Raw genomic sequence first — 14,995 nt, 5'->3', positions numbered from 1 at the left:
CCTTTATTCATAAAGACCCATAAGCTCTAAATAATAAGCAAGTAACAATAGCCGCTGAAGAAGCTTAATTATGCTTTTGAAACCACACTGCCGCAGACACTTTGGAGTAAGACCTCTTGCAAGCATTCAAGAAAGGAATTAAGGGGAAAGCAAATCTAATGCTTTTATTTGACAATTTAAAATTTAGGGACTGACATCAAAGGAAGGCCAGCTACCTAGAATACAGGACACGCCTGCTTGGGAGAAAGCCCCCCCCCTCTGCCCCCCCCCCGTGTGCTCAGTGAAGCTTATTACATCTTTCTAAAGCAAAAAAAAAAAAAAAAGGAAGGTCATGTCAGGACACTTCAAGCGCGTACGACCTCCGCCCGCCTTCGCGAAACCGGAACGGGGCCGGCGTCCACCGCCTCCGTTCTGAGGCGAAGAAAAAGCGAACACTCCTTTTGTTTTCTCCCTTCGGTCCCGCCCCTTTTATTATTCTTCCTCCCCCCCTTTTCCTCCCTCCTCCCGCCCCGCCCGCGCGAATTCTGCCTTGCGCTTCCCTTCGCGCCCTGTCAGCGGTTCCGCCAGCGAGAATCCCATTGGCGGGCGGCGGGCGGTGACGCGACAAAGGAATCCGGGCGGAGTCTGAGAGCCGCCGAGCCCTCTGGTCGAAGCCGGCTCTTAAGCCCTGCCCCTTTTATTTATTCTCTCTCTTTCTTCCCCCCCCCTCGCCCGCCTCCCTCTTCGACGGCTCGCTTTTCTTTTCGCCCTTCCGCGGCCGTGCAAGAGCGCCGTGGAGGAGCCGGGCGGCCCGAGCGTGCGTGCGTGCGTGCCCGGTGGCAAACCTTGTCCGGGTGTTGCGGACGGTAAGCAGGAGTGGAAGCCGGGCGGTGGAAAAAAAAAAGAGAAGGCGCCGGACCCTCGAGAAGGTTTACCTGCCGTTTAAAGGTTGAGTTTCCGCCCTTTTTCTCTTAGGTGGGGAGCTTTGGCGCAACATTCCTGACATTTCTTTTCTTTTCTGTGGGCATCTTCCACCCTCGTGGGGAGGAGATGGTGGGAGAAAGGAGCTCCCTCTGCCTCCTTTGCAAGTCTTTCCCAACCCCTCAGGAGTATTTCCCCCCCTCCCGCCTTTACTTAAGCTGTCAAACCTGTTTCTTTAACTGGCGTCTAAAAACTTAGGCGTCTGAGCATGGGTGGAGTGCCTTTCCCTTTCCAACAAATTCCAAATGTGGGGGGGAGGGGTCAAGAAGCAATTGGACACACACACACCCGGAGAAAAACTGGACTTGTTTTTCTTTGGGCTTCTTCAAAGCTTGCTTGGGCTTTCCCCCCCCCCCCAACCTAAGAAAATCCAATTGCCTCTTGGGGGAAAAAAAAAGTTTGGGACATCCCTAACCTGGATGACTGAGAATCTCCATTGACTTTTATTTTTATTTATTGATTATATTTGTCCAATAAGTATAGAATTATAGTTTGTATTAAGGTAACATAATTATTTCTGTTAATTGGATTTGGAAGTGTTTTATGCATTGTATTTTTATCGAAATGTATTGTAAGCCGCCCCGAGTCCATGGAGAGGAGTGGCATATCAGTCCAATAAATAAATAAATAACAAAGTATAAAGAAGTGATAAAAGATGATGGAGCAGAAGGACAGGGATGGTAGGCACAATTATTGAATGAATTTATTGTATGAATGTTGATAAAAGTTTTTAAAGTTAGAATTTTTAAAGATTATTTTTATGTACATTAATTTGATTAATTGTACTATTGTGTCTTTGTATATGCTGTGAGCTGCCCAGAGTCCTCGGAGAGGAGTGGCATACAAATCCAATTAGATAAATAGATAGATAGATAGATAGATAGATAGATAGATAGATAGATAGATAGATAGATAGATAGTGCGCTTATGCACCCCTCTTACAGACCTCTTAGAAAAGGGGAGAGATCAACTGTAGACAATCTAAGGTTGAAGATTTTGGGGTTAGGGGAAGAAACAACAGAGTCCGGTAGTGAGTTCCAGGCATTGATCACTGTTATTTTTCTTTGAATGGTTTGCCTGTCAGACAACTTCTGGGGAAATTTATTTATTTGTTTATTTAATGGGATTTATCTGCTGACTAACTCCAGTAGGACTCTGGGCGGCTTATGTTAAATGTTAAACAGTGTTTCCCAACCTTGGCAACTTGAAGATATTTTGACTTCAACTCCCAGAATTCCCCAGGCAGCAAATGCTGGCTGGGGAATTCTGGGAGTTGAAGTCCAGATATCTTCAAGATGACAAGGTTGGGAAACACTGTGTTAAAGGCTAGGTTAGGATGTTCTGGTGGTTTAACGCACCAGTCTTAGAAAACTGGAGCCATGTTGTGTTTCTAGTTTTTCCTGGAATATATCGAGTCTACAGAGAGGGGCGGCATACAAATCTAATAAATAAAATAAAATAAACAAAATATGAAAGCCATCGAGGTGATTTGGAAACTCTCGACCCAACTCATCTCTCAGGGTTGTTGTGGGGAAACTAGGGGGGGGGGGGGGAGAAATAATTAGCTGCAGTCGCTGCATTGGATTATTTTTAAAAATAATCAAGGGTGGGATACAAATAAAGCATTGAGAGACCTGGCATAGATCACTTCAACTCTGTTTGTAGGTTGAAAAGGGGGTGATTTGTTTTTTTTTAAAGGGTGGGATCAGCTTTTATGGAAAGGCTTTTTCTCCTTTGCCGCTACAAAAAAAAAGCGGTTCTGCTTTTCTGGTTCTGAAGTGGCTGAGACCGGTTACCACTAACAGAGATCACAGGGAAGCACTTCTCAGAGTTATTTGTTACCCAGGGAAGCATGAGGCCATGCTGTGAAGACAGCCATTTCTTACAATAGCAGAAGCAGCTTTCTTGGCCTAAGAATGTTTTTTTTAAAACAAAAAACCTACCAAATCTATATAAACATGCTTCGGTCACAATTTGGTGGGTTTTTTTGTATTTTAATCAAAGTCCTTATTGATCACTGGCACTGTGGAAGAGCCCTGTTGATAGGGACTCAAAATCGAGCCCGCTAGCACCTTTTCAGACTAAATATATATATAAATTTAAATGGTGCAAGCTTTTGTGAACTGTTCAAACTTGTCAGTTGGAAAAGGTGCCCGTAGACTTGATGGTTGAAAGATGACAAGCTAAATCTTATTTTTTTTAATTGACTGGATTAATTTATTTTGAAGGGGACATTCCCTGCTGATATACTATGATCAAAATTTCTGTAATATCTAATAAATTATTTGAGCTGGACATGTTCTCTTAACTAGGTTCACACAACAGCAGATATAGTTATTTTATGATTTTTTGAGCTATAATTGACTTAAAAACTAAACAGTAAAATATTTATTAAATTTATATGGCTGCCTGCCTCACAGTGACTGGGAGGTGTACAGTAATAAGGTAGCAGCAATATGTGATTGTTAGATTTTAATATAATTAATACTAATATATACATCATATTACTGTAATATAATTTATTAGATTTATATCCTATTATTCATAATGTCAAGGTGACATACATAGGATTCCCTTTTTCCCCAACAACCCTGTGAAGTTTGACAAATAAGTTAGCTGGAGAGAGAGTCATTGTTCAAAAGCCACATAGTTAGTGGTGTAATTAAGATTTTTGTTAATACGTGTAAATGACTCCTGACAGCTTCTTTCTTAAAATATAGAAAAAAAGTTGTTGGATTACTTCTTTTCTATATTTTTAAGAAATAAGCTGTCAGGAGTAATTTACAGCATGAATCCCATTATAAAAATTGTCTTTTTTCTGGTTCCAAGGAACAAAGCCATTTATGTTTAATATTTATTTAAGCATCCCAGATATAGTAATCTTAAATAATAAAATTGATCCCCAATTATGTTTGCATCTATACTGTAAATTAGAAGCGTTGATAATTTTTGGCTTCCTTAGTAAATCCAAGATATGGCTAAATAAATTGCTAAATTAAAAATCCTAGTCCAAATCTTAATTAGGTGAACTTGATATTCAAATGTATGGACATTATATCTGATTTTTAAATACTTCTTGGTAATTAGAATACTGATACAAAGTGAACAATTTAAACTTCATTTCAGTAAAGCTTATTCCACCTGAAATCTATTCCTATCAATTTATGACTGAAATATCTAATGTCAATCAATTCCTTCAGTATAAAACAGCCAACAGTTTTATCAAAATTCTCAAAAATCCTTTGAAGATTATTTTATTCTCTGGGGAATTATTTTTGATTCACTGTCCATTAGAATCAAAGACTTCTCCATCCTAAAGTGCATGCAATTAAAAGAAATTTGAAAAAGTATCTATTACCACTATTTTCTGTAATTGATATCCTGCATGGGATCTGTAATTAATTCTTCAGTCATGTTTTCCTTCTCTATCACCTTCATTAAATTCCTACATCCGTGTATTTTTATTCTAATAGGCTTTAGAATAAAATAAATATTATTTATGCTCTTTATTGTCAGACCTATTTGATTTTATGCACTTGTGTTTGTCATGGCAGAGAGGCCGAAAAGGGCAGTATGGCTCCATCTGGTCATTGTCACCCATTTAGCACCACCTAGGAAGTACGTGTAGATTGAGGAATGCTACAGATATAAGTGACTGCTGCTCCGCTATTAAACCTATTGTGTAAGATTGCCCACAATGTGTGTTCTTTTATTCCCTAGTAGATCTGCATGAAACAACACTAGAGGTGATCATGTTGATAGCTGAAACGAGCATCTAGTAGAATGGAATAGAATAGAATAGAATAGAATAGAATTCCTTATTGGCCAAGTATGAGTGGACACACAAGGAATTTGTCTTGGTGCATATGCTCTCAGTGTACATAAAAGAAAAGATACATTTGTTATGAGACTACTGCCCTACCCCAGTATAGGTTTTACTTATACTGTATATGGATTCTGTTTATATATTATATTCTGCCATGTTCTAATCACAGGCTAAATAATAATAAATAGTAATTGTCAGCCCTAATGCTTTGATTAATTCATTTCCAACATAAAATACTTTTGCGTATTTTTACCATTTGTGTGTATAGTGCTTGAGAGCCTTTATTAGGTCTTATTTAGTGGTGATATGGGTGGCAAAATATTCACATTTTTCCGCACTTACAGCATCCCTCCCTCCTTCAGGTAGAGGGAGCGGAGGACCCCTTGCAGGGCAGAGCTGAGGAATTTGTAGTTTCTGTTGGATAAAGTCGCTCAAATTAGGATGGACCTGGACTCTGGGCAATGCAGGCAGAGATGACAGGGCAGGGGATGAATTTGAGCCCGCGACTCCTGAGGAAGTGGACAAGGTTATGGGAACGATGAGTTCCTCTATCTGTTTGTTGGACCCTTGTCCCTCCTAGCTGGTTTCATCCAGCAGGGAGGTGTCACGAGGCTGGTTCTTTGAGGGAGGGGTTTGTCCCACAACCATTAAAGGTGGCAGTTGTGAGGCTCCTCCTCAAGAAACCTTGCCTGGATCCAGGAGAATTAAAGAACTTTCATCTAGTCTCCAACCTTCCCTTTGTGGGAAAAGATGTAGAGAAAGTGGTGGCGCTCCAGCTCCTAGAGTTGTTGGGGGAAACGGATTATCTAGACCCTTTTCAATTGGGTTTCAGGCCTGGTTACAGCATGGAAACTGGTTTGGACTCTCTGGTGGATGATCTCTGGCGAGACCAAGATAGGGGTCAATCCTCTATTTTGGTGCTACTTGACCTCTTAACTGCATTCAATACCATAGACCATGGTATCCTTCTGCATCAATTAAGAGAGCTGGGATTGGGAGACACCTTATTACGGTGGTTCTTCTCGTATCTCACTAATCGATCACAGTCGGTGTTGGGGGGGCAGAGATTGACCCCTAGACCCCTTGTTTGTGGGGTGCCTCAGGGCCTGGTCCTCCCTCCCCTACTAATTAACATCTACATGAAACCACTGGATGAGATCATCTGACGACATGGGGTGAGGTTTCAGCAATATATCTCCACCCCATGTCAGTTCAGTGAAGCAGTGGATGTGATGTGCTGGTGCCTGGATGAGTTGAGGGTCTGGGATGAGTGGGTCAGACTCAAGACCTAGTGGCTATGGATACTGCCTCTGAAGGACTAGGTCGACTGTCCTTCCTTGGTTCTGTGGGGGGGGGAGACATTAACCCCCTCAGATCAGGCTTGTAATTTGGGTGTCCTCCTAGACTCACAGCTGACCGCTGTAGCTAGATGGACCTTTGCAAAGGTTCAAGTGGTGCACCAATTACGATCCTACTTGGATCTAGAGCAGTGGTTCTCATCCTTTTTAATGCCGTGACCCCTTAATACAGTTCTTCATGTTGTGGTGACCCCCAACCCTAAGTCTAGTGCCAATTCTCCCAACAGAGCTTTAAGCTGATTGGCAGGAAGGTCAGAGGGACACCCCCACTGTAAATGCCTGATTCGTTGGATTGTAAAAATAAGTTCCAAGGTGCCAGAACAGAAGCTTCAGTTACTAATACCATGGAAAATTTGTCTTTTCCCATGGTCTTAGGCGACCCCTGTGAAACTGTGAAAGGGGTCCCGACCCCCAGGTTGAGAACCACTGATCTAGAGGCTCCAGTCACTCACATCCTTATCACCTCACGGCTGGATTATTGCAGTGTGTTCTACATGGGGCTACCCTTGAAGAGTATTTGGAGACAACAGTTGGTCCAGAATGCAACTGTGCAAGCTGTTGTGGGTATGCCCCGATACACCCACACTACATCAATTCTTTGTGAGCTACACAGGTTTCCGATCGGTCTCCGGTCACAATTCAAGGTGTTGGTTATTACCTTTAAAACCCTACATGGCTCAGGAATATCTTTGAGACCACCTTCTACCACATACCTCCCAGCAACCGATTAGATCCCACAAGGTTGGTCTTCTTTGGTCTTGTCAGCTAAACAGTGTCGGCTGGCAGGTCCACTGGGGAGAGTCTTCTCTGTGGTTGCCCCAACTCTCTGGAATCAGCTACTTCCTGAGATCCACACTGCCCTCATCTTATTGGTCTTCCAGAAAGCCGTAAAGACCTGGCTTTTCTGACAGGCCTGGGGCTATTGACCTGGAGGGGGGGTGGAGTTACTAGTGAAGTCGGCCCATGAATGTATGGATGGCTGCAATTATTTTCAAATGAAATGTTTTTCTATTTATGTTTATTTTTGTTTTGAGCCACCCTGATTCCTTAGGGAATTGAAATATAATTAAATAATAAATAAATCAGGCATATTTGATATGAAAAATTCACAAGTCAGCTGCTGGGTCAGAAAGAACATTCTTAAGAAAAAGGCTAGCCTGTTAGCTTGGCATAATGTGGCATTTACTGCTTATTTGGAAAGAAGTGTTCCCAGAAGAAAGCTAACTGGTGATTACAGTGGAATTTATAGACACTAAAAGCCGTAGTACCATCTGAGCAAAATGTCTTTCCTGGGTGACAATTGCAAATACATCTATTTTCTACCCAAGATGCATTTTATTATGCTTGACGTATTTTCATTTAGTTGAACATAATCAATATGCCTAATCTAACCATATCTTCTGAAATGCCTTTTCAGATCTATCTGAAAAAGACAATAATAAGGAATAAAGCTGGCCTGATCATTTCATATTTAAGCAAAAGCACTAGGACATGATTACAAATAATCCTTGAGTTACTATTACAATTGAGCTCAAAAATTCTGTTGCTAAGTGAGACATTTTTAAGTGAATTTTGCTTTATTTAACATCTTTCTTGTTATATTTGTTAAGTTAGTTGGGGGAAAGATCAAAAGCAATATGAGAAAATATTATTTTACTGAAAGAGTAGTAGATCCTTGGAACAAACTTCCAGCAGACGTGGTTGGCAAATCCACAGTAACTGAATTTAAACATGCCTGGGATAAACATATATCCATCCTAAGATAAAAATACAGGAAATAGTATAAGGGCAGACTAGATGGACCATGAGGTCTTTTTCTGCCGTCAGTCTTCTATGTTTCTATCATTAAAGTTGTTAAGTTAGTAGCAACTGGTTCCTAAATGAATCTTCCCAATTGACATTCCTTGTTAGAAGGCTGGAAAAGGTGATCACATGATCCTGGGTCACCATAACCATCATAAATATGAGCCAACCATCTGAATTCTAATCATGCGACCATGGGGATGCTGTAACGGTCATAAGTTGAAAAACAATCGTAAGTAATTTTTTTCAATTCCATTGTAACTTCAAACAGTCACTAAATGAGCTGTTGTAAGTCGAGGACTAACTATTACGGTCATAACTTCCAATTGGCTAAATATTGAGTATAGGAGTGTGGCTCTTCTTTGAAACTGATAGATCCTTGTTTTGTTTTTGCTGACATATAGGCAAAATAATGGAACAAGGATATCTGCTCTTATTTATTCAACCTATACGCAGAATATAAATTAGGCTAAATTATAATAGAATAGAAATACGAACTGTACATCTATATTTGCATATGATTCTGCTCAAGACACCAAAAGTTGTTTGCAGTATAACTATAATTACATAAAACCATCAGAAAACTTTAAAAAAAATGAGCTAAAATACTTTAAAGGCAAAGCTGAATGTTGCTGAATGTTAAAAATTATAGAGGCAACATTGAGATAACATTTCAGTATTTTGCTGTGATCCTAGAATAGGTCTAGTTTCTTGTGCTTAATGGAATTACATGATATGACAGCAATGGGAATGGAAACAGAGAAGAGGGTGGCATTTCTGTGTGTTGCCATTTCTCTGTGTTAGCGCTGCTGTTCTCCGCTGGAGGATCCCATGCAAAGAAAGGAACAGCAGTGTTAGTACACAGAAATGGCAGCACGCAGGAATGCCACCCCCTTCTCCCTCCGATTGCTGCTTCGGGGACTCAAGAAGTGTCTTAAGTCCAGCTCACTCGGCTTCTCTTCCTCTCACAGCCAGCTTTCCCAGTCTAGTTTGCCCCATAAGCATTATTCCTGATACAGGCTGGATAATAGAAAACCAAAGGAACCAAAACCAAGTTCATATGTGTTTCATGGATTATAAAAAGGCTTGTTCACATCAAGCTTTAGGAATATGCTTAGAAAAATGAGAATTCCTTGAACATCTCATTGTCCTTATGCAAAGTTACATACTGATCAGAAAACCGCAGTACAACATGGTGAAACAAATAGGCAGAGTAATGGAACAAGGATGTCTGCTCTTATTTATTCAACCTATACGCAGAATATAAATTAGGCTAAACTATAATAGAATAGAAATACGAGGGTCACCCAGAAAGTAATGCACCACATTATTTTCCTTCAATAATTATTTGAACACAAATAAACACAAGAAAGAATGCTGTTTCTTCTGTACTCCCTGTTTTTCCACATATTTCTCCATCGTGTTCTATGGCCTTCCTCCAGTGAGACATAAGGGCATATATGCCCTGTCGGTACCACTCCTTGTTCTGGTCACAAAGCCATTTCTGCGCTGTGTGAATCACCTCTTTGTCATCCTCAAAATGTCTTCCGCGAATGGCATCCATTCAGATCCATGCAGATTCTCCATAAACTGTACACAAATGTTTGTAAATGTTCCCAACGTTTCTTTCTCCGCAGTGAGAAATTCAATGACGACACGCTTTAACTTACATCACTTACAGGCGCCATTTCGAAACTCTGCTGCAGCTACGCTGTCTGTCTGAAGAAACACAAAATTTACACATGCACTCCTGACAATTCAAATAATGTACAGTACTGTATATCTAAAGTTTTGCACTCATACCATTACTGTAGCCTGAGGGGAAAAAAATTGGTGTATTACCTTCTGGGCGACCCTCATATAATGGAATGGAATGGAACTGAACTTGGAGGCCTCCTAGCAGTGTTCCCTCTAATTTTTTTTTGGGGGGGGGAAAGTATAGTGTCTGAGCGGCAGTCCCTTCGGGACTGGGCGGCACAGAAATAATAAACAAACAAACAAACAAACAAACAAATAAAAAACCCACCCTGTTTTGCCTCAGAGAATTTCAAAATAAAATACTGTACTGTGTGTCTATAACAGTGATCTCATAATAGGGCAACTCTATCAATATCAAAATGCCACTTAAATAGTTGAGCTAGTTTCAAACTAGATTTTGATTTTCTTTCTCTCTTCCTTACTCCCATTCTTTTTCTTTCTCTTTTCCTTCCTCTCTTTTTTCTATCTGTTTCTCTCTCTTCCTCTCTCTCTCCTTCCCTCTCACTCTTTCCCTCTCGGCTTCTGGGCAGGTTTGGAAAACTCTGAGTTGATTATGATTTTTAAGTGAGCGATTGCTCACTGCTCAGCTTAGAGGGAACTATGCCTCCTAGTCCAGCCTCCTGCTCAAGTAGGAGAACTATACCATTTCTGACAAGTGACTGTCCAGTTTCTTTTTAAAAACCTCCAGTGATGGAGCGCCTATGGTTTCTGAAGGCAAGCAATTCCTTCCGCTGGTTAATTGTCTTCACTGTTAGGAAATTTCTCCTTAATTCCAGATTTCTTCTCTCTTTGATTAGTTTCCAACCATTGTTTCTTGTCCTACCCTCTGATGCTGTGGAGAATAATTTAATCTCCACCCTGTTCTTTGTGGCAGCCCCTAAAATACTATCATGTCACACCTAATTCTTCTTTTTTAGATGGAAAGACTAGACTGAAAGGACTTTAGTGTAGTTTTAAAATTAGTGGAAGGCACATAAAAAAACATGCTCTATCTTAATTACACTACTCCAATGCTCTGAAAACCCAAAGCATCTACAAGTTGGTCTACCAAAAGTTGAATACAGAACAAAAAACAGGATTAAAAATAAAGAAGATGAGAACAGGTAGAAACAGATTTAGAATCAAAAGATACTGAAATGGTAGATAGTTTCTTAAAACCCCAACCCTCAGCAATAATGGAACAAGTGGTTTAGAGACGTGTCACAAATTAGCACTTGTTTTTGTAATCATGAAGGACTTGGGAAGGATATTTATATGCCTTGATGTAATCTGTCCCTACAAATATCAGAATAGAGTAGGCAATGATACTTTATGGAAATGAAATTAGAAGTTTGAAGAAGTCAGATAGAAAGACTATGCCACTTTTGAATATGAGTGTTGGCAAAGACTCCCAAGAATCCATGGATAGCCAAGAAAACCAACAGGTAATTGCACAGATCAAGCCGGAATTCTCATTAAGGCACAAATGTTCAGACTCAAATGATTATACTTCAGGCACATTATGCAAGGATGCTGGGAATGGTGGAAGGAAAGAGAAGAGGAAGATCAGCCAACAAGGTGGATGGACTCAGTCACAGTGGTGATGGATACATCACTGGAAAACCTAATGGTTAGGGATAGACAGACCATCATGGGAAAATAGCTATGTGGTCCCCAAGAGTTGACACTGACTTGATGGCACATAACATAATCAAGGACCTATTATTGAAGTGAAGTTGAGGAAATATTAATATGGCAGAATCTGATGGTCAGCATGGCATTTCTGTTTAATGGTCTGTTAGCAAAACTAAGTAAAATAGCATGGCAAAGAAAAAGTGCTCATGCAACTATTTGCCTAATATGTTTGAAAAACATGAAATGTTAAACTGAAACAAATATGTGGTGTTTTCTCTTTATAGGATAAACATTAATAAAAAATTGGCATAGGTAGCTGAAATTTGAAATGTGTTTAATTCCATACATATTGTCAAACTGTATTTATAAGACACTACACAAACCCTAAGTCAAGCTAAGTAAGAACAAAAAATGCAGTTAAAATATAGAAAGTTGGAAGAGGGTAACTTTTTTTAAACTATTCCTACCAATGCTTACAATTTCCTTGATTAATTTTAAGATTATAGCTAAGTTAAGAAACATAGTATATTCAGACGCTATGCTACTTCACTTCTATATACTATATTAAACTATAGTGATGTTTCAACCAATGTCATGTTACTAAAGCATCAATTTAAATCCAATCTGGTACTATTTACCTGGATGCTGATTGCAGGTGAACATTAATACTTTCTCATCTATAATACTCTTCAAGTCTGACCAAGAAACTAATCTGTAATTTTGCCCAATAAAGCAGTGTTTCCCAACCTTTTTTGAGCCGCGGCACATTATTCATATTTTCAAAATCCTGGGGAACATTGAAAGGTGGGAGGGGGGGGCGGGCTAAAGAAAAGTTTGGACAAAAAAACCTCTCTCTTCCTCCCTTTCGCTCTATTTCTCCCTCTTTCTCTCTTTTCCTTCCTTCCCTTCTTTCTTTCTCTCCATCCCTGTTTCTTTCTTTCTTCCTCTCTTTTTTGCTCTCTTTCTCTCTCCCTCCTTCCCTTTCCCTATGTCTTTCTCTCTCCCTTGCTCTCTCTCTCTCTCTTGCTATCTCTTTCTTGCTTTTTTCTCTCTTTCTTGCTCTCTCTCTTTCACTGTCTCTTGCTATATGTCTCTTTCTTTCTCTTTGCCTCTCTTGCTATCTCTTTCTTTCTCTCTCTTTCTCTCTTTCTCTCTCTCTGTCTCTCTTGCTATGTCTCTCTTTCTTTCTCTTTCTCTCTCTCTCTGCCTCTCTTGCTAAGTCTCTCTTTTTCTCTTGCTATGTCTCTCTTTCTTTTTCTCTCTCTCTGCCTCTCTTGCTATGTCTCTCTTTCTCTCTCTCTTTCTCTATCTCTCTTTCTCTGCCTCTCTTGCTGTCTCTCTTTCTCGCTGTCTCTCTTTCTCTGCCTCTCTTGCTATGTCTCTCTTTCTCTCTCTCTCTGCCTCTGTTATATGTCTCTCTTTCTTTCTCTCTCTCTCTCTCTCAGCTGACTCCAAGCGGGAGCCCTGACGGCGGCAGCTGGACATGCTGCTGGACACTGTATATGCCAGGCCCGCAGCGCCAGCATGTACGACGTCCAGCAGCACGTCCAACCGCCACCGTCAGGGCTCGCGCTTGCAGTCAGCTGAGAGAGAGAGAGAGAGAGAGACAGAGCTCCCTCTCGCCGCCGCCTGGAGCTCCCTCTCGCTGCCGCCATCTCCCCGCGACTGTCTGCGGCCGCTGCAGCCACCACCCTCCCACGGCCAGTGCCCTCCCGCCGGGCCACAAAGGACACTTGCCGCCGATGCCAGGGAAGCTCCAGCTGGGCGGGGCGCTGCCAGTGCCTCCATCCTGGGGCTCCCACTCGCAGCTGTCCCCTGGCTCCTGCCTGATGCCGCGGTTTCTGGCGCTCTCCTGCTGGGCCCCAAAGAAGGAAGGCGGGAAAAAGGCGGGAAGAATGGAGCTCTCCTTCTTCTTCCTGCTTTCCTTCTTTGGGGCCCAGCAGAAGAGCGCCGAAAACCGCGGCATCGAGCAGGAGCCGGGGGACAGCTGCGAGCGGGAGCTCCAGGTCGGCACCGGCAGCACCCCGCCCAGCTGGAGCTTCCCTAGGAGCTTTGCAGCACACCTGGCCGTGTCTCGCGGCACACTAGTGTGCCACGGCACACCGGTTGGGAAACGCTGCAATAAAGAACCTAATCTAATACAACTATAGGTAGCCTTCACTTAGAGACTGTTTCATTTAATGACTGCTTGAAGTTACAACAGTGTAAAACTTTACAACCTATCCTTGCATTTATGTCCTTTGCAGCATCCTGTAATCACATGATCACCATTTGTGTCTTTCCCAAACAGCTTCTGACATACATGTTTAATGAAGAAAGTGTAGGTAAAATTTTAAGTTGTGGTCATATCATGTCTCGCTTAATTATGATGATTCGTTTACTGCCCAAATGGGAAGTGACATTGTTAGCCCATTATGGTCATATGATTTTCCACTTAGTGACCTCAGAATTTAGTTATGGAATTGCCAGTCCCAAATGTAATTTTTAAGAGAGGACTAGCTGTAATCCCTAACTTTGCCCAGTAAAGAGCCGCCCTGAGTCTTCGGAGGAGGGCGGCATTAAAAAATTAATTAATTAATTAATAAAAATAAATAAATAATAAAATAAAATAAATAATCCAGCACTACTATAAAATATGCAGATTATAGTAATAATAGAAATATTTTATTTGCTTGTACATAAAGGTTAAAAATGTATTTTGCCTTGTCAGAAATAATAGAAACAAATTTATTCCGTGTTCTTACTTTAATAAATTTATGCTCATCTTGGTACATCAGCATAAATTTATTAAAGTAAGAACACGGAATAAATGTACCTATTTCAGGTGCTGTCGGGGGGGTTATCGGTATGTAAGGTTAAAGAGTGGGACAAAAAATTAAATTATTGGATTGAAGAAGATAAGAGACCAAGAATAAGAAAAAAGTGGTTAATTGCGAATGAAAAAGAGGGGGGATGGGGAGTTCCATGTTTGGAGCTGTATAGGGAAGCTTTTCAAATGGAAAGGTTAATGGAGTTGCAATTAAGTGAAAATAAATGGGTGAAATTGGAAAAACAGATAAACGGGATGAACAATAGAGAATTAATTTTTAGGAAGTGGAATAGGAGAGATATAGGTAAATTAATAGGCCCAATGAAAGGGACTATGGAAATTTGGAAAAAATGGCAAGGGAAAATAGGATTATATAAATCTAAACTGTCATCGCTTTATGTAATAAATAGAGAAAACGAAATTAACTTAAATAGGGTTATAGGAGAGTTGAAGGGAAGAGGGATAACTAAGATAGAACAGTTATACGAGAAGGATGGCAGGCCAAGTAGAAATCGTATAGAATGGTGGTTAGGTAAGGGAAGGTGGCTACAAATAAATGCAATATGTAAATATCTAAATGAAAGGGAGAATAAAGAAGTATTATGGCGGGAGGAGACAGGGTTAGAGAAAATAATAAGAGAAAAAAGTGAGGGGATAAAGGCGCAAGCAACTAATATATACAAACTGCTAGTGCAGTCAGATGGGGACACGATTGATGGATTGACTAAATGGTGGCAAAATGAGATATTAGTAGAGGTACAAGAAATGGAAAATATAGTAGAAGATATAAGGAAAATTAAAAATACAAGAAAATTGCACATTTTCAGCAGAATGTCAGGGGGAATTGTTGGCATGGTTGTCAAGATA

General features: G+C 40.6%; 1 protein-coding gene across 8 annotated transcripts in view; it reads left to right on the top strand.

Annotated features, from left to right (window-relative positions):
• The first annotated feature begins 716 nt into the window (after positions 1 to 716).
• LRRC8B (leucine rich repeat containing 8 VRAC subunit B) overlaps positions 717 to 14,995 on the top strand; it is a 59,207-nt gene continuing 44,928 nt past the window's right edge. For 5 of the 8 annotated variants that reach the window (XR_011558622.1, XM_070746605.1, XM_070746603.1 and 2 more), the window contains exon 1: positions 717 to 927. The gene's annotated coding sequence lies outside the window, so the exon portion shown is untranslated. Of the gene's footprint in view, positions 955 to 14,995 lie in introns of all 8 variants that reach the window. The other 3 variants (XM_070746609.1, XM_070746608.1, XM_070746606.1) reach the window with 2 other exon arrangements.

The sequence above is a fragment of the Erythrolamprus reginae genome, chromosome 3, assembly GCF_031021105.1.
Source record: "Erythrolamprus reginae isolate rEryReg1 chromosome 3, rEryReg1.hap1, whole genome shotgun sequence".
NCBI lineage: Eukaryota > Metazoa > Chordata > Lepidosauria > Squamata > Dipsadidae > Erythrolamprus > Erythrolamprus reginae.
This window is presented reverse-complemented; position numbering and strand designations above follow the sequence as displayed.